This window comes from Pezoporus occidentalis, unplaced genomic scaffold, assembly GCF_034315485.1.
Source record: "Pezoporus occidentalis ecotype Australia unplaced genomic scaffold, CSIRO_AGI_Poc_V1 ctg35, whole genome shotgun sequence".
NCBI lineage: Eukaryota > Metazoa > Chordata > Aves > Psittaciformes > Psittacidae > Pezoporus > Pezoporus occidentalis.
This window is the reverse complement of record NW_026915483.1, coordinates 5,930,519-5,948,666: the sequence shown is the minus strand read 5'-3', so window position 1 is coordinate 5,948,666 and position 18,148 is coordinate 5,930,519. Positions and strand designations below refer to the sequence as shown.

The 18,148-nt window shown below is 40.7% G+C and overlaps 1 long non-coding RNA gene across 7 annotated transcripts in view; it reads right to left on the bottom strand.

Annotated features, from left to right (window-relative positions):
• The window catches only part of LOC134169621 (uncharacterized), a 640,302-nt gene that overhangs the window by 143,623 nt on the left and 478,531 nt on the right, over positions 1–18,148 (bottom strand). For 4 of the 7 annotated variants that reach the window (XR_009966953.1, XR_009966951.1, XR_009966952.1 and 1 more), the window contains one exon: positions 16,330–16,707. This is a non-coding gene — a long non-coding RNA (uncharacterized LOC134169621). Of the gene's footprint in view, positions 1–7,093; positions 7,605–16,329; positions 16,708–18,148 lie in introns of those variants that run through there. The other 3 variants (XR_009966954.1, XR_009966955.1, XR_009966957.1) reach the window with 3 other exon arrangements.

Below are 18,148 nucleotides of genomic sequence, written 5' to 3'. Positions count from 1 at the left end.
TCCATCATACACCAACCAACATTATACTACCTGAGACCAGGGAAAGGGTTTATCTGGTTGTATGAAAGATTCCTAGCTTCCCAGGAAGGAGATTAAAGGAAAAACCTCAGCCTTTTTTGTCTCTGTTGCTGCCTCCATAGCTGGGAGTCTCACGCTCAGTAGGCATTTCTGTTCTGGTTGAAACTCGTGAAGGTTTTACTCTCCTGACAGTATTTTTTTAGACCAGAAGCTTCTTCCCAGTGATGAAAATTGTTTTCAAGATTGTTTTGTCCTTACCATTCCTTACACAAGCACTTCCAAGCCAGACCTAAAGTATCCACTAAACCACTGTCCTGTGGCAGCAGGAGGACTCACTGGTCTGTAAACTCATCCCAGCTCTAACCACCATCCATCTCTAGGATGGAGTCTCTTTGCTTTAGTTTCTCCATTTAAGAAAGAGGACAGGCAAAACACTTTTTGGTTGGAATCAGAGATAACTGATCGGAAACTGGCAAGTAAAATAGTTAACATTATTTAACACATGCAGGCTGGTTTTCCAATTAGGGCTCCAGTTCAAAGTGTGATCTCCATAGCCCCTCTAGCATCAGTTTTGGGCAAAGGGGTTTGTGCTCTGAAATTTGCTACAACTCAAAGCCATTTAATTCTTAAGACTTTATGTGGGTTTCTTTTCCATTTATCAAAAGAAATAAAGTACTAGTGTTCAGTTTTAATTCAAAGCCTAAAAGAAACAAAGAATGTTTCTAGAAATTCTTATTAAGGAAGAATCATCACGTCTCTACCACCCCTCCCTGCCAGAGACCAAACTCTCCCATGTTGCTTGTCTTTTCATCTCATACTTTTGAAAGTGGGCAGTACACAGCATCCATCCAACAGAGAGTGAAATCTATCCCCGTGTAAGCCTGATGTAACTGAGGAGCTCTGCCCTTACCTCCAAAATAGGCTGTAGCTTCAGAGTAATTTTTTCCACCCCCTGTAGACCTTGTAAGAGCTACAAATCCCTGGTCGTTTTTGATTTACAATAGAGGCAAGGTCATTCTTATAATGAAAAAAACAAGGTCTGTTGATACAATTTATCATACAGATCAATGACACTTTTATTCTCTATAGAGATGAAGTATCCATTTTGCAGTAAAATTATCAGAGGGATTTTCTCTTTTTTAAATCTTTTTTTTTTTTTTTAAAAAAAAAAGGCCTGTTGTAGGTGCTCCATCATTTGAAACCCAGCTTGGAACATTTTAGCATCCAGTTCTCCCAGTTGCCTTTCTAAAATACAGTTCACTTACATAGTGGCTGGAAGAAAAGGGAACGGTGAAATCAGCGAAATAAGACCTGTTTGGATGGCAAAAGGTAATACTAATGGTACCCTCAACTCAAGACTATTGCTAAACCTTTTTAGTTAAAATAATTGCCCTTTCCCAGCTTCCAGTCTCTACTCACCTCTGCAGATTCCCACCAGTTCACACCAAACTGAAGCAGTCATGGTGGATTATCCATATGGTTACCCAGCATCGCCTTCTTTCTGATAGGACTTCTTCACTTTTTTAAGTCTTATCTGAAATTCTCCCCAAGCCCAGTGAAACATGTCTCACACCTCACCTTCAGCAGTACTTCTGAGCATTCAAAAATCATACTGGGCATTTTCATGTACAAAGACCAGCTACCTGTTACAAGCTTTTGAGTTTATTTAGATACTGCTCAGTTGCCTAGCTTTGCAAATATTACGTAGGTATCTTCTATAAGATAGATGGAACCATACACCCATCTCACAGATATGCCTATTATAGCTGACCCAAATACCATATGCCCCTGGTACCTAGGGCTTAAATCTTCATTACCGAGCTCTACCAGGTGGCTGCACCCCCTACTGCCTCATGGAGAAAAACTAGATACCCATAAGCACAGTTAAGACTGTACTGACAAGACCACTGATGTAGTTATAACTGTATGAAAATTTCTTTGTTATCTTTTCAAACTGCATGAATAAAATGATGAAGGAAGAGATAAACAGATAACATTTGGTAGCAAATATCGTACCTGCATCAGAGAGCTGCATCAACAGGAACTCTGCAGTAGAGACAGCCTAAATGTTTTGAAAGGTAATAATCTGGGCTCCCAAGCTGTCTGAGTTACAACCTTTGTCCCCTCTGCACACTTTATCACATGGTAAGATAAGTCTATTAGGAAGATAATCTTTCTTAAAGTTACTCCTTCAAAGCACATGAAACTCCTGGTTTTATTGATGGCTGCCCAGGATTAAAATCTTAGATGAACTTCCCTTAAGCTATATGCTTGAACCAGGCTATCATCATAATTGCAGGAAAGGAAGGTATTGTAGAGCTTTTTTAGTGTTTCAGTTCCATTGGTAGAGATTTACCAGTTGTTCAGTATTTTCACCTTATCTGTACTTCCCAAATGGCTATTTTCTGTTTACTGATCTCAGAGCTGCTGAAGGCAAAGTAATTTTGTGTATCCAGCACTCCACTGCTTCTGTATACATTTCTAGTCAAACAGCTATAGACAATAACACATTTGGAGATATTGACATAGACAGGACAACACTTGTTCATAAGGATTTCTTTACTTTGATGATTCCCACATAATAAGAGTTGAAAGTTTAAAGGGAACCTTTTTATTCTCTGGTTTATCCTGACAATTATAATTACTTAAAAAAAAACCAAGCAAACAAACCAAACAAAAAAAAAAAAAAAACACCCAAAAAACCCAAAACCAACCCCACTGGACTTAGTAACTCCTATGGGTTTGCCCTAAGCTATTTTCAACTACAGCTTTCAAAACGCCATCTCCAGGCAACAAGAAAACAATCCATGTGTTTATGATGATATGCTGCATATCGTGAGGTTCTAATTCACCTTTTCTGCGCACATCAAGTGGAATATTTGAGAGGAAAATTGCTCTCCTCACATTCTTTTTCACTGGCATTACAGTTCATTCCTGTTTGCTCCGATTTGGAGGTCAACGTGGACCCTGTGGAGGCACTTTTGGGTAGCATTTTAAAGAGAGAAAAAATGCTACAGAACAATAATGGGGGTGTCTTAAATACTCTGAACATTCCTGAATTAGTTATTCTGCTGTTCATTGCACTAGAGGGATTTTCAGTACTACTATAATACACAAATACTTTTCTTTAGATACACATTAAAAATAAACTCTTCTAATAAAATACATGATTGGGGCCCCAATTCAGCTCCACTTTGTACTTTGCTCATTTGCAGCTACAAGAAGAGAGCTTAAAATGAGTGCAAAGTGCCATGTGAACCACCTGCTTGTTCTATTTTACAATCACTTTACAATCAGCCTACAAGGTATTAAATGACTGCAAAAGCGCATGACAATGGAGAAGCAAGGAAAGAGAGATACAATGACATGATAGGCTTGATTCAGCCGTGTCCTGAGAACTGGAGTTTTCAATCCTTAAGTACATTTGTAGGAGTAAACCACTCAGCTTTTAGAAGTGAAGAATATCAGTGGATTTTCTTCACCATCATACATCAGAGACTTTTTAGGACAGTTGCTGTTCTTGGATAAAGCATTGCCCAGAATGGAAGCATCAATCTCCCCAGAACACTTTGCAACCCAGCGACAGAAATACTGGAGCAGCTCTTGCCAGCACTGAGGTGTCTCCCATGGGCTGGGTTATACACCAGCATTGAAGTGTGTCCCAGAAGTAGGACTAGTTCCAGCACAGTTCCACACTGGTTCCAGTCTCCTCTCCAGGATTTGTCAGTTCATCCTTCTCTCCCCTTAGCCTAGTGCCAGGAGCTGGACCAGACACCCATAAAATCTGTGGGGAACAGATTACCCTCATCACTTGTATGAGGTATCTCTGCAGTGATTCAATGGCAACTTTATCATTTACCTATCAGGCTGCTGAGAAATTCACTTTAAAATAAATTAATAACAGAAGAGACATTAATAGGCTAACAGAAAAAGTGGGAGGTTTTGTGGGCTTGTTTTTTTTAAAGCTACAGATAAACCATGTTGCCTTTCCCTTGCTTAACTTCACCAAACCTCCTGTCGTTTCCATATTTCATCAGCAGTCGTCCACAAGAGGGTCAGCCTGAGAGACTACTTGTCAAGCACATGCCAGAGTAAAGTATCCCAGTGTTTCAGTATTCAGAAGCCAGCATTCAATTTATCAGAGGTAGCAGCAGATGGGAGATCATCACAGAAAGTATACTTTTCAATTCACAAAACATACGTGCTGAAGCAATGCAGCACAGTTGTACGACTTTTATGCAACTTAGAAGTTTCTGTACAAAAGATACTAATTTTGATTCATGTTTCACAGCAAAACTTTTGTCATGGATTGTATTTAAAAACAATTTCAAAGTACAATGGAGAAAATAAAAGGCAGTGTCTTGTCCACACACCTTTAATGCTTGCTTTTAGATACAACCAAGACCAATGCTGAGAGCAAAACTTGAAGACAGACTTAAAAATAAAACTATTGAAGAAGAAAAAAGATCCATAACAATGAGATAAAGACCTCAGCAAAGCCAAGCACAAGCTGCTTGCCAGTTTAGAATACACAATACAAACAGGCAGATGGCATTTCACAACTCCTTTAATTCAGTGCCTACAGCCAGCTTAGCCATATGTGTTCCTAAATCTCCTAACAGCTATATAGAATATCTCACGTTACTATGGACTTAAGCTTCCAGGTGCTAGATATTAAAAGCAGAAAGTAGTTATTAAGGCTACTCATTTGTTATGCTGTGAACTCCATATTCTGAAAATTTGAGCCCTCTGATGATTACTTAAAGCTACAACCAGACAGTATCTCCCAGGAGAACGTAGAGCAGTAAGCTGCCTAATCCTAGCCTACATTGCGAGGTAACAATACCCCAACAATGATGCTTTCAGCCCATGCAGGCATCTACCAGACCAGAATACCCTGTACATGAACAACCATTCTCTTCCCCACCTTCTCCTTTGCTATAAGGAAATGAGAGATTAATTGGTGCAAAGCTACTTACACAGACGCCACGTTACTTGACCCTGATGGAGCTCTCTCTGGTCTTGTGCAAGCTGGAGAAGCTGACCAGAATTCAACTCAGCCTCTACTCGGCACTGGCTTGGAGCAGCCACTGTCTCAGATGGAGCTGGCAACATAGTCCACTTCATATCTCAGGCAGTGAGAGGGGTCTTGGTGCCTTTTTTTGCACATTGTATGTGTTTTATAGACTCCTTAAAACCTTCAGCAGAAGTTTTGGATTAAATTCTATTGATTCTGCCAATGATTCATAGTCTACAGATTAAAAAGAGACTTCCTTCCCCCATTGCCTAGCTCAAACAGGAGCAATAAAGCTCCTCAGAGAAGAGATTAGAGCTGGCAATAAACAGCCAGCAAAATTCATCAAATCATCTTTTACAAAGTTGCCTGAGAGACAGGAAAATACTTGCTGTGAAATAACTGAAAAGTAAATATATTTCTAAGGTAACACATCACATAGGGCATAGGAGCCCACAGCCGCTGCTAAATAATCATCTGGGCATGATCTCTGCAATGTAGTAACGTAATACAACTGAAACAGTGGGTTGGGAATATACTGAATAATAAAAGCAAGTGGCAGGCCTTCTGCTCTAGTGTGTGTTACTTTTGACAGTGAAGCAAAAAATAAGCAGAGATAACTACGTCTAGAAACTTTCTGGCAGGGAACACAAAACTGTGGGAGTAAGGAAAAGGCTGCTCTAGGAGCATTACCAGGTGAGCCCTGGGTCTGGCAGCAGCCGTGAGGCACCACAGTGCTGCAGATCAGGATTTTCCCAGAAACAAGGAACACGAGCTCCCCCTCTCCAACACACCTGCTGCCAGCAGGCATCTTCCTGGTAGATATGTGGATCTCACAATCCCCAGGCAGACCATGCCAGCAAACACACTAAGCCAAGCCTCCCCTTTGCCCTTCCCACTTGGGAAAGCAGCCATAAAGCAGAGCCCACCACGGCCACTTGCTTTACTCGCTTTCCTGTAACACAATCTGATTTCAGCTCCAATTCATGGTTCACTTTATATGAATCACAATTTAATAGGTTGTTCTAGGCTCCTTTTCACATTGGAAACAGTTGCCACCGTTTCCTTATGCTTTGTAATAACATACAGTAGTTTTGTGCTTTTGTCCTCCTTAAATCCTTGTGCTGTGTTATGCAAACAGATCAGTAAAAGAATCAAAGTCGCCATTCTATGCAGTGAGATTTTTCATTTGTCTGTTACTCATCTTTCATTAATGATGCACGAGGTCTTATCTTTCCCTTTTTCAATACGTTACCCTTCACGATTCTTTGTATTTTGTGATGCACACAGACTTTTGTGTTACAAACTCTTCAAAGACATCATTACGCTTTACATTTCTACGCACTGAAATAATCTTTGTAATCTATGATCAAAGACTTGCTATATCCGGCTGCATTCATTTTCTTTATTTACTCTTCCGAATCAGCCTTTTTTTTTAATATATATATATTAATTTTTGTTACCAAAAGAGAAAAAAAAGCCAAGGCAATTCCAGGTTATACTAGTCAATGTGCCACTGATCTGACTTCAGTGCAATGCACACTATACAGAAAGGCAGAGGTTAGTCAGTAAAACTGTTTTTTACCTATTAATATAACTGACTGTCACTCAGCCTCAGTAATCACTAGGCATTATCCCCCCTAATTCATGAGAATTACAGTAAAGCCTTTCCTTCCTGAATTCAAAGATTTAGTTTGCCCACACACACATTGCTCAATTAACATGTGCCACTGAGATAAGAGTTCCCCCTCTTTTAAAAGCAGCCCTAAGCTGAAGCAAACCTTCTTCTGAAACAGCATCTGCCAATAGAGGCAATTTTCAAGGCCTTTGACAGTCAGTCCCTAATGTGCGATGCTTTAGTTAGTCATCAGGTTGTCTTTGGAATCATTAATTAGGAGCCATGTTCATGCGACAAAAGTACCAACTTTATTTGGACTTCCTTCCATGCAAAACTCTTCTGTGTAGAGAAGGTGATGTTTAGGATGCCGAAATTTCATCATGACTCTAAGTATTGCACTGGTTTTTAGTTTTTCTGTCCTAAACAATACCCAATTATTGCTTTTTCTTAGTGCTGTGTCTTTATGTGGCACTTGGCATTGTTGAGTCCCAGCCCATAAATTAATTAAAATAACCCTGATCAACTCTGACAAGTAACCCCAAATCTTTACTAGCTGTGTCCTCCTTCACCCAGAGGCATTAAGCATTAACAAGACAGGCACAGACATAAGAAAAAGAGGTGGGTATACAGCTTAGAAGCAGCAAAGCTCATATCACATTAGGGGCCTTATGGAAAACAAGAATGAACTCATGCCCTCAAATCACTACCCACATCACTTCAACCTTTCTCCAAAGCCCATTAGTACTAACCACATCAATTTCTGGGTGCAACCCCTATAATATATTCATTAACACACAAATGTGCATCCTTACCTCACAACAAATACAGGTATTTATGCTCTCAGTATGCTCCCAGTGCATCACCAAGCAAATTTTGCCATCATTCTGAGGAAGGACCAGGTTTTTAATCAGGGAATTTTTCCAATAGGCATTTTCATTTTTGGTGGTAAACTGCCTGAGTGGAGGCAGAGCACAAATTAACACTTGGCCTAATAAAGTATGCGAATGATCACTGCTATTCCACAGCTAGATAAGGAGTGCAGAAAATAATTCTGTTGGTTGGGCTTTTAAACCAATAAAATGCTGAATTCCCTTTGTAGCTTTAGTCCACACACATTCCTCTTTATTGTTTAATATTTATGTTCTTCTGTCATCCATTTCTAACCAGTTTCCCTCTTTGCTTTATTTCCTTAGCCTTCCATTTCACAAGGTTGAAATTTCCACTTGCCCCATGATTGTCTCAACATTCATGAATTAACCTTGGATGCTGAAGTTTGTCATAACTGCTTTCTGAACCCAACTTCTCATTTGGAAATGTGCATCTGTGCTCTGAAATATTTTTCAGCTCCTCAAGGTTATGTTATCTAGCCATTTGATTGCAGGGTGGAGGTTACTGTAGTACTTTGGTGCCTTCTACATCAATACGCCTGGTTTAAACAGGGGTTTGGGGGGGTTTTGGTCAAGATTTGATTGAGATCTGTGGTTCTGTGAGATTTGTTGGTAGGCTTTTCGCACAACAGGCGACTGCAATACAGTTTTGCAGGTAGACAGCACTAACAAATGTACTAAAATACATTATGATCTCATAAATAAGGTGAAGGTGCTAAACAAACATTATTACTTTGCAATTTGCAACTATTTTTAAAAGCCCATATAAAAAAAAGTATGTATTTAATAGACATCAGGACTGCATGATTAAACCTCAGTAACACCAGAACAAAACACATCTAAAGAATGTATAGAAACATCAGTGAAAATACACACTCATATGTTTTCAGCCCAAAAATAGGAAGTACAGAACTCAATGACCATATTCAAAACCCTGCGAAGCACAGGTCTTCTGAAGATTATTTTTCTGTCACTAACTGGCAAGTTGAACAGCTGCTAATTTTAGCAGCATTTGGTCTCCTCTGTTTGCAATTCTGTTGTATTTAATGCAATTCCACACATTCAGCAGCAGAGCAGCAGTGAACATTAGCTATACACTGCCCTGCTCTATCAGGCACCTGAACCTCCCCTTTCATGCCAGTGAAACAGTATTTCATCCCTGAAGACAAGCAAAAAGTGGCTACAGTATTTATTTACACTCTGATGTAATGAGAGCCATTGAATAGAAAACGTAGCAAAACACCTTCATAAATTTAGCTACTGCATGTAGCAAATGTGGTTTTATTGGTGCTCCCTACCTGCAACTCTGCAAAAACATTGCAAATAGCAAATACATTAAGTCTGGCAACATGTCTTTGAAGTGCCAGCCCCGCTGTAGAGGGTCAGGAACTTGCTAGAGAGACCAGAGATGCTCCTTGCATCAGGAAACATGGCTCAACTTCGGGTGCCTGCTGTGAGTCAGCACTCTCTATCAACATCAGTCCCAGGATCAATATTCCTGGATATAACCCTCATGCTCATTCAGCTCTTTAGGGGTCAAGAAGAATGACATAGATATGGGGAAAAATTTTCTCTGCCTAATATAATACTACAGACGATCAAAGTGTAATGGGTTTAAACTGAAACACGGGAAGTTCAGGTTAGATAGAGGGAAGAAGTTCTTTACCATGAGGGTGGTGAGGCACCAGGTGCCCAAAGAAATGGTAAATGCTCCATCCCTGGTAGTGTTCAAGGCCAGGATGGACAGAGCCTTGGACAACATGGTCTCTGGTGTGAGGCATCCCTGCCCATGGCAAGGGGGGTGGAACTGGATGATCTTAAGGTCCTTTCCAATCCAAACCTTTCTATGATTCTATGATCACAAGATCATGTGCTTGAGTAAGGCAAAACATTAACAACTTCTATAAATAGTAATATTATCTTTAAAACTGTGGCATAACACAAAAGCCATATTATGCCCTCAAGTGCATTAAAAAAACAATAGGAAATAACTCTTGCAGAAGGGTTGGAAACATACACTGCAGGATTAGAGCACTGAAAGGACTAATTATAAAGTGGAGTCCAACACCATTTAAAATGTCAGTCTTTGGCGTTAACAACCCACAAACCAAACCATGCCCTTGGCCAAGCAAGTTAACTGCAGTGGGAGCACTCTACATGCTTTTTATGGCAAAAAGTTAGCTCCAAAGACAGACAATTTCAAGTAGCTGTCACTGATGTTGAGCCAAAAAAGCTTTCTGGCTTTAGCATTCTTCTCTACAAGGTCAGAGGTAACCACAGGACCTTTATTATTGCTCTTAGTTCACTCTGAATCACACACGAATACAATCCAAGGTGCTAATTAAATACATAAACCTTCTCTGGATTGGATAAAGGGCTGTCATTTTTTTCTTTCCTGTAGGAGGATAATTTTTTACAGCCTGAAGTACAGTTACATATTTTCACAAGACAATACAGAATGAAAAAGGGAAACAAAGAAATACATGCTTTACCGAAAGCCAATAAAAAGGAGACAGATTAGCTTTCAATCACACGTCAAAGAAGTAAATCTAACTTTGCAGAGCTATAAAGAAAAGATCCATCTTTGTCTCTGCAGTTTAAATAAAAGTTTGACAAGAAAGTTAATAATATGAAAGGGAAAGGAGGATTTATAAAAATCTTTTTGCAGAGCAAATAACTGAAACAAGTCACAGACCTCCAAAACTACTGTAGCTCCAATGCAACATGAAAAAACCCTGCCAAATTTAGCACAGCACACAGAATGTCACAGAGTGCCAACGCTTCAGAAAGCCAGCTTGCCTAAAGATGAGGCAATTTTGGAAGTTACACTGCTACAAAACTGAGCCAAAACTTCACTGACTTCAGCACCTTTGAGCATGTTCTCATGCTCAAAGCAGGGATAATAAACACAAGACTCTAAGCCCAAGTCACCCTATGAACTGGCCCTCCCTTGTCCGCTACAGTGCAACACACATCTTTGTAACCTGCTTAATTAAACTCCACTGTCCCTCCTTGGCAACAGGCCCACAACAGGAGAGATTTGCCAAGATCAAGCTGCGCTTGCAAGTGAAAACCTTTTCTAGAAGGTCCATCATGCATCCTGAAGAACAAAGTTTCTGAGAAAATGACTATGGTTTAGGTAATAAAGTACATTTCCTTCAGCTATAACTCACACGGTTGATTTCTTCTGCAGCCACAGCACAGAAAGATTTATCTCTGGCCATGTCACGGAAGCAATTTCCATGAAAACCTTTCAAAAAGGTATTCTCTCACCTTAAGCCTGAACTGCTAAACATTTTTTGGGAGACAAAAAAAGCCCAGAACCTCTATCAGGAGCTCCCCTAGTCCATCTCACTCACACACCCAGGAGTTAAATGGACTGCTCATAGAAGGAATTATCCTCCCTGTACAGCCTGGTAGAGGCTTTGAAGTTGGGAAAGCAACTCGTTTCTTAGCACCAGCTGGATTTTTTTTTAGCTAACGAATTTGCTGCTCATTCAGTAGTTCAAGAGATCAGGAAGAGCTTCCTATTTCTTGCTTCCCTCTGGCACATCACAATTTTTTCCACTGGCACTGAAGGTCTGGAGTTTGTTACCGTGCCCAAGCTGGGCGTGTGGTGAGGCTTACTGGGGGAGAGCCAGAGGTTTTGAAGCCTTCTGGACTGGTTTTAAGGGATCAAATGGTCTCCTTTAGTCCCAGATTTTTACCTCCATGTTATCATTGCCATTTCTATCGCTGCACACCCCTAATTTTCTAGCAGTATGCAGAATACATGCATTCCTTGGCTGTGAGTGACTGGTAAATCGCTCCAGCTTCTGCTGTTGCAGCTTTATTCTCCCACCTTGATTAACTGAGTCTTATATTCCTCAAAGCTGCTTAGTGCAGTATCTGATTCCCCAGGATCCTAAATTGTTGCTCAGAAATGAGTGCAGATTATTTGGCCTGTCTACTTATCAGCTTTGAAATGCTAATCTAAGGTGATGACTACCTCATATTTTTATGTTTTCTCTTAGCCAAGATTGTAATTTCAAATATTATCTGATTATATTCTTTCCCTGATGAGTTCAAAGGAAACAAAAGGCAGTAACTAAGATGCAGGCTTTAATTGCAGGAGGAGGGAAAAAAAAGACTCTTCAGAAGTTTCATGAGGCAAAATCAGCAACAAATGTGATTTCTCAGGAAATAAGTTGTCATACCATAGAGTGTGTGCAAATGAGTATCTTCCACAAGAAGAAAGTGCTTGCACACTGGCTGCAAGATCTGGAACTTGTTTCAAAGAATTGAAACACACACACACACAAACAGCCATCACAACTGAAACAGGGTATTGACATGTCCTGGGTTCAGCAGTAGCAGTCATTTTTCTCCTTCTTAGTAGCTGGTGCAGTGCTGTGTTTTTGACTTTCAACCTGGAACAGCGCTGATAACGCCAATGTTTTTAGTTGCTGTTCAGTCATGCTTACTCTGACCAAGGACTTTCTGAGTCTCATGCTCTGCCAGGGAGAAGGGGAAGCCGGGAGGAAGCAGAGACAGGACACCTGACCCAAACTAGCCAAAGAGGTATTCCATACCACAGCACGGCATGCCCAGGATGTAGAACTGGGGGCAGTTACCTGGAAGGGCTAGATCACTGCTCGGTCATACTGAGTATCGGTCGGCAGGTGGTGAGCGGTTGTATTCTCTTCCCTTGTTATTTCCCTTATCGTTATTATTATTGGTGGTAGCAGTAGTGGTTTGTGTTATACCTTAGTTACTGGACTGCTCTTGTCTCAACCTGGGAGTTACATTCTTTTGAGTCTCTACTCCCCATCCCTCCAGGAGCAGGGTGGGGGAAAGAGGGGAATGAGGTTGAGACTACGTGGTTCTGATTTACAGATGGGCTTAAACCATGACATGACAGAAGAACAAACAAGTGGTGGGGGTAGGGAAATGTCAGTTTCAACTGGCACTGGAGTTTGTTTGGGTCCAGATTACTGTAGCAAAGTACCAAGATTGGATATTGCTAAAGCCTGGATTAGAACCCCAATTTAATTTCTAAATGCACATTCATTTCCAAATACACATTTATTTCTAAAGTAATATTTAGTATTAGGTCTAATTTTATCCAGGACTTCTTTCACTGTGGAAGACCAATCTCCCAGGTAATATTTAAGTCATAGTACATGTTTATTTCAAGCTTGATACCAAACATATTTCAAACACTTTTAATGAATCAAAAGCAGGTGATGGATACTATTTTAGGCACTAGAAAAATATATTCTAGATCAAGAGAGGTACAGATGGGAAAGAGTAAAAGGAGTGCAATGAGGCTAATCAGAGATCTGCAAAGCATAACCTGAAGGAAGATGAAAACCATTAAGGGTTATGTACCCTAAAAAGAAGACAACTCAAGGGGGTTCCTCAAAGGCTTCAGACACAGAGTAGAACAGACTCTTTACCTCATACCTGGGACATACAAGACAAGTTACTCAGTTATCCTAATTACAAGAACAATTCAGAGTAAACTTCAATAAAACCTTTCTAACGGCAGAGATGAAGAGACAGAATAGATTAGCTGAGCATCTCGCTACCATTGGAGATCTTTCAGAACACATTGAATAAATATTTGTCAGGATTAATATATAGTTGATCCTGCCTTGGGGCTGATGGATGTGTTACATGACCTCTCTGATGTCCTTCCAGATTATTTCACCACGATTCTGTTATGCAGTTGCTCACAAAATCAGGAACTGGATTTAATAACTGAAAATGCTGTTTCAGAGATTCTTTAGGAACTCACAGCTGGTACAAGATAAAACTAATTTTCAGGTAGCACAGAGCTATTGGTTTCCCTGCTGTTGCAATCACCATCTTCAGGTAGCTGCAAACATACACAGAGGTTGAGGTAATTTCTATTACTCAGCTTGGAAGCCAGTTCTGAAGAGTGGCAGATTAACTGTGTTGCAATTGTGCTAAGGAGTATTTCACAAAGTTATATCTGTTAAAAGCACTCTTGAAATGTAGAGATCTTTAAAGCTGTCCCCTTGAAAGACTTAATTTTCACAGAAGTGATAAAGGTTTAACTAACACAGCTTGATACCCAACTTGGGAGATATCGGCGAAACAAATACAGAGTTTAAACACCATTTCGGAGAACTTAAATGCAAGATCTCCTCCAAGTCATTTACTGGCAAGGCTCCCAAATCATTCTTGCTTAATATAGAATCACAGAATATCTTGAGCTGGAAGGGACCCGTAAGGATCAATTAATTTCCTGGCCAAGTAAGTTATTAACACCTTTAATGCAGCCAGAAGGCTCCCTTGAACCAGATTACTGAAAAACAGAATCTTCAGCATTTTTGAGATCAGGTTCACAGCAATAGGAAGATTTAGTATCATTTAAATAAAAATTATCTCTGCTTGTAGGAGTCATTTGCCCAAGAAAAGTATTCTAGAAAGCACTGGTAATAACTTTAAAGACTCTATCCTCCTAATGATTCTTGTCATGCGTATGCACTGACCACTGGTGCTTCTGAACATCTGCAACCTGAACTCTCTTAAATCTGTCAGACACTGGGAAGAGATGGGTTTTAGAGTTTCCTGAATCTATGGCCTCTGTGTCTGTAATACATTCCCTTTTGGACATCCTCAGGATGAGCGAGTTTTGTTTGTTAACTGAGGCTAGAATTGACTTCCATTGTTACAGCCCATGAGAGCACTTCATGTACAGCCACATCAAAGCAGTTCTTCTGCTCCAGAGGTCTATACAGCACCACATGAGATTTCTATATCTTCAATGGCATTTAGTTACATCCCCACCACCTCTGCCCTCAAGCAAAAATATAACAGAGCTGAACTGTCCACAGGCTTTCAAAGCTCATGATTGAAGACCAGAAGATGAAAAACTGCTTGCACTGCCAGCATCATGCCCTGCACAGTCCCACTATGGGTTAGGATTAGGTCTTGGCTGTGAGCTCCTCTCACTTGGCATTGCTCAGTCTCTCTGTGAGCCTACTTACAATGCAGGATGTTTTGATCACACAGGCCACTCCTCTAGATCCCATGCAAAATAACTTAAAGCATCAGCTTTCATCAAAACAATCCTTGTTGTTGCAAGATCTGTATTTTGATCTCATCATAGCCCAAGCCTTGAAACTCTAACACCAACACCACTTAGCCACAAGTAGTACCTGGTATTGCTCACCTGTTTACAGCTATCTCCTGAAGTACACTCTTGAGTATCAGAGAAGACACCTGTTTGTTGCTACTCCTTGATTCATGCGAAAAACAGAGAACACAGGATATCCCCTGTGCCCTGGGAGTTTGGGGGCATACCTCTTTGGAACAAGAGGTTGGGAAACAGACACAGGGTGCCAGGCTGGGCAGCCAGGGAGCATGGCAGAGGCAGGCAAACAGGCAGCTCCTTTCCATCACCTCTGCAAAAGGCTTCTAGAAATCAAGGAAGCTTCTGATTTTGAAAACACAATTCCAGAGGAAAACAAACCTAAAGACTTTTCCTTTCCCTGACACAATAATGAGCAAGAAGCAGACTGGTCAAAAAAAAAACCTCAACAACCAACCACACAAAACCCCAACCAAACCAAAATCAAAACCACATACACAAAAAAGTCCCACAACATCCACAAACAAGAGGAAACTGTGTAGTGTGGATGCTCACATTAGGACTCTGCACCCATGTCATTTCCTCTTCAAAGTCTGTGTTGGTAAGGAATAACTGCCATGAGCGAATTAAAGAACTTGCAACCTGGCTTTATACAATTACTTGGTCTTTGTAATAATGACTTTTTCTTCTCCCTCAGTATTACAAATAAAGGCATCAGCAGATTTTACTACAATCAGCTTCAGTGACCATGGCAAAAGTTCACACTAAGAGACGAATTCTTACCTCATTATGAGAAAGTACACAGTGAAAAGCACTGGCCACTGCTGTACAGTGACAGCAGTAGATAAAAATCCTTTCCTAAATCCTAGTTTTACACCTTATTTTTCCCTGCATTCCTCAGCAGAAGGCAACAGTCGCATAATCTGCTTTCCAGAGCAGCTTGTTGACTAACAGCTGGTTGAGGGAGAAGTAATGCTGGGTAATGGCTTTATGACTTCACTTCTCTGCTTCAGGTTTCATCTTAGTTACAAATCCCTTTCAGAAGGAGGTTTTTACCTCTGCTAGCTCACTTAGCTCGCTAAGCTACTGTGCTTTGTATTTTCCATCCTTTCTTTCCAAGGGCAGGGGGAAAGTCATGAAAAGTCAACACATTAAACCATCCAGCTACTTCAGAAGCATAATGCAAACTCACACATCCAAAGTTTTGTTCTAGTTAGGATTTTGAGAGACACGCAGCACTGTATTATGCAGCTCATGGACTGAAACAGTGCTTTTGAAGCTACCCTAGCTTATCAGTTAAATATGCATTGATTTTTTTATTTTTATTTTTTTTAAGTGATGTATTATTAATTAGGCAACAGAGCAAAGCAGCTTCCCCAGAATTACGTCTGGCTGTGACTGAAAAACATATGCAGGGTGCTATCCAGAATAAAGTCTCTTAGTAACTAAAGGGGAGGATTTCACACAGCAAGCTCAATTGCTAGTCTTTCAAGAAAAGTATATTAGGACAAACCTCATCTCTTTTCAGATTATGCTGGGCAGAGTGGAGTAATTCAGGGGACAGGTTAGAAACAGGTGACTGCCTACTTAGTCCCCACAAGTTTTAAGCAGCACAAGGACTGCTTGTGGGGTTGCTCAAGCAAATTCTATCCCTGCCTCTTTCTCATACCCAAACCACAGACAGACTCATGGCCCAAAGTGAAGACACAGGACTGGCAAGTCCCACCCAACATCACCATGTATTTCAACAGCAGAGTAATGGTACTACTTGAAATATCAAGCCTGTGGTCCAATTTGAGCTGCTGAACAAAGAACAACCTACATAAACGTAATGAGTTCATTACAGACTTGCTCACACTTACCTTGAGGCCCAGCTCAGATCCTGCTGGCCAATTTCACACATGCACTGCAGAGCTGGAAACCAGGAGCTCTCAGCTCATTAGAGGCAGGGAGTAAAGATGCTTTCTTATTCAGGGAGTCAAAGACAGCCCTCAGCGCAAAAAAAAACAATCTGCATGCCATCCTGTCTTGTGCTTGCTGACGGATGCAGAAGTAATTCAGCCCAGACCTGTAAATGAATGACAGCGAGGACAATTAGCAGAGCAGCCAACAAATACTTCAACCTTCTTTAGAGTGTTTAAACTGGTGCTTAAATAGAAACACATGTAAAATTGAGTATTCACTTCTTGCACAAGTATAAGTAGAATGCAAGTTTCAGTTAATGAAGCACAAGCCATAGATTGTTTGATAGGGCACAAAGCAGAAGCCTTTTGCCCAGAAAAAAAAATGCTTTTTGCCTAGAAAAAACTGCCTTTTGCCTGTTTGGCAGCAGCCAGCTGGCAGGCCAGATTCGGCTAAGAAGTTGTGACAGCACAACTTAAAACACACCTATGACCCCACCTCAGGGTATCTCTGTACAGCTGTTGTTCATGATGATAAAACAACTAGCAATTAACACCATTTATTTTGAAGGGTGCCTCGTGTATGCAACCTCACGCTCATACACAAATCAAGTAAGCCCTGCTTAAGCAGTTACTGTGCACCAGCTGCCTATGTGCACAGGCTTAGACTACTGCAAATGCAAGGAAACACAACTTAGGCTCACCAGCAATGAAAGAGCATCAGCTCACACATATTATAGGCACTCTGTCATAGAGCACAAGCCTGCTACAGTTCAGCTGTGCTAGTTTGAGCATCAACCATTCCAACTGAGAATCTTTTCACTTCCTGCCATTCCCAGAAATAAGAATCAAAAATCCCCTGAAACATCTCACATTCTGCAAAATGGCCATTGCCAGCTGAACCATCAAGTCATCTGCTTCCCTGTAGCAGCCTGCCTGATGCAACCTTGCCAGTTTCCCTTTCATAGTAATGCAGTAAAAATGTATCACATTCTTCATATTGACCTCCTGTATAGCACAGGGAAGAATGGGATTCCCAGAATTAATCCTGGAATTAGAGCTGAGATTTCACAAAGGTATCTGATCTCCACTTGGACATGGTCAGTCATGCAGACTTCACCAAAACCTCTATCAGCTGCTTCCTTGCTTCATTTTCTGCAGATTTGTCAGGTTTTGGCATTTGGCCACTGAGCCTTGTACTAGTGAGACAGGAAAGCCTTCTATTACCAAAGCATCATCGTTTCATTTCACAATCTATGACTAGAAGAATCAGTCCAATCACCTCCAAAGACCAACTGAGTCCACATAAAGTCTCAGGTACCTGAATTTAGGGTGATACCGGTCAAATTATCCCTTAGCCTTCTATTTATAGAGGTGAGCTCTCAACACCCATCTATTGGTATTTCACAGGATTAGGGATCTTTACCAATGTACCCACCACATCAGATGCATCTGATGCAGAGCATTGCGTGCTTCAGCTGAATGTTTCCATTCACAAACCTATAACTTGTGTTTCCGAGTGCTGCACACAGAATCCAGACACACAGATGTGCTCCACAAACACACTCAGATATCATGTCTCTTTTTAACAGGTGATGGAAGTAATTC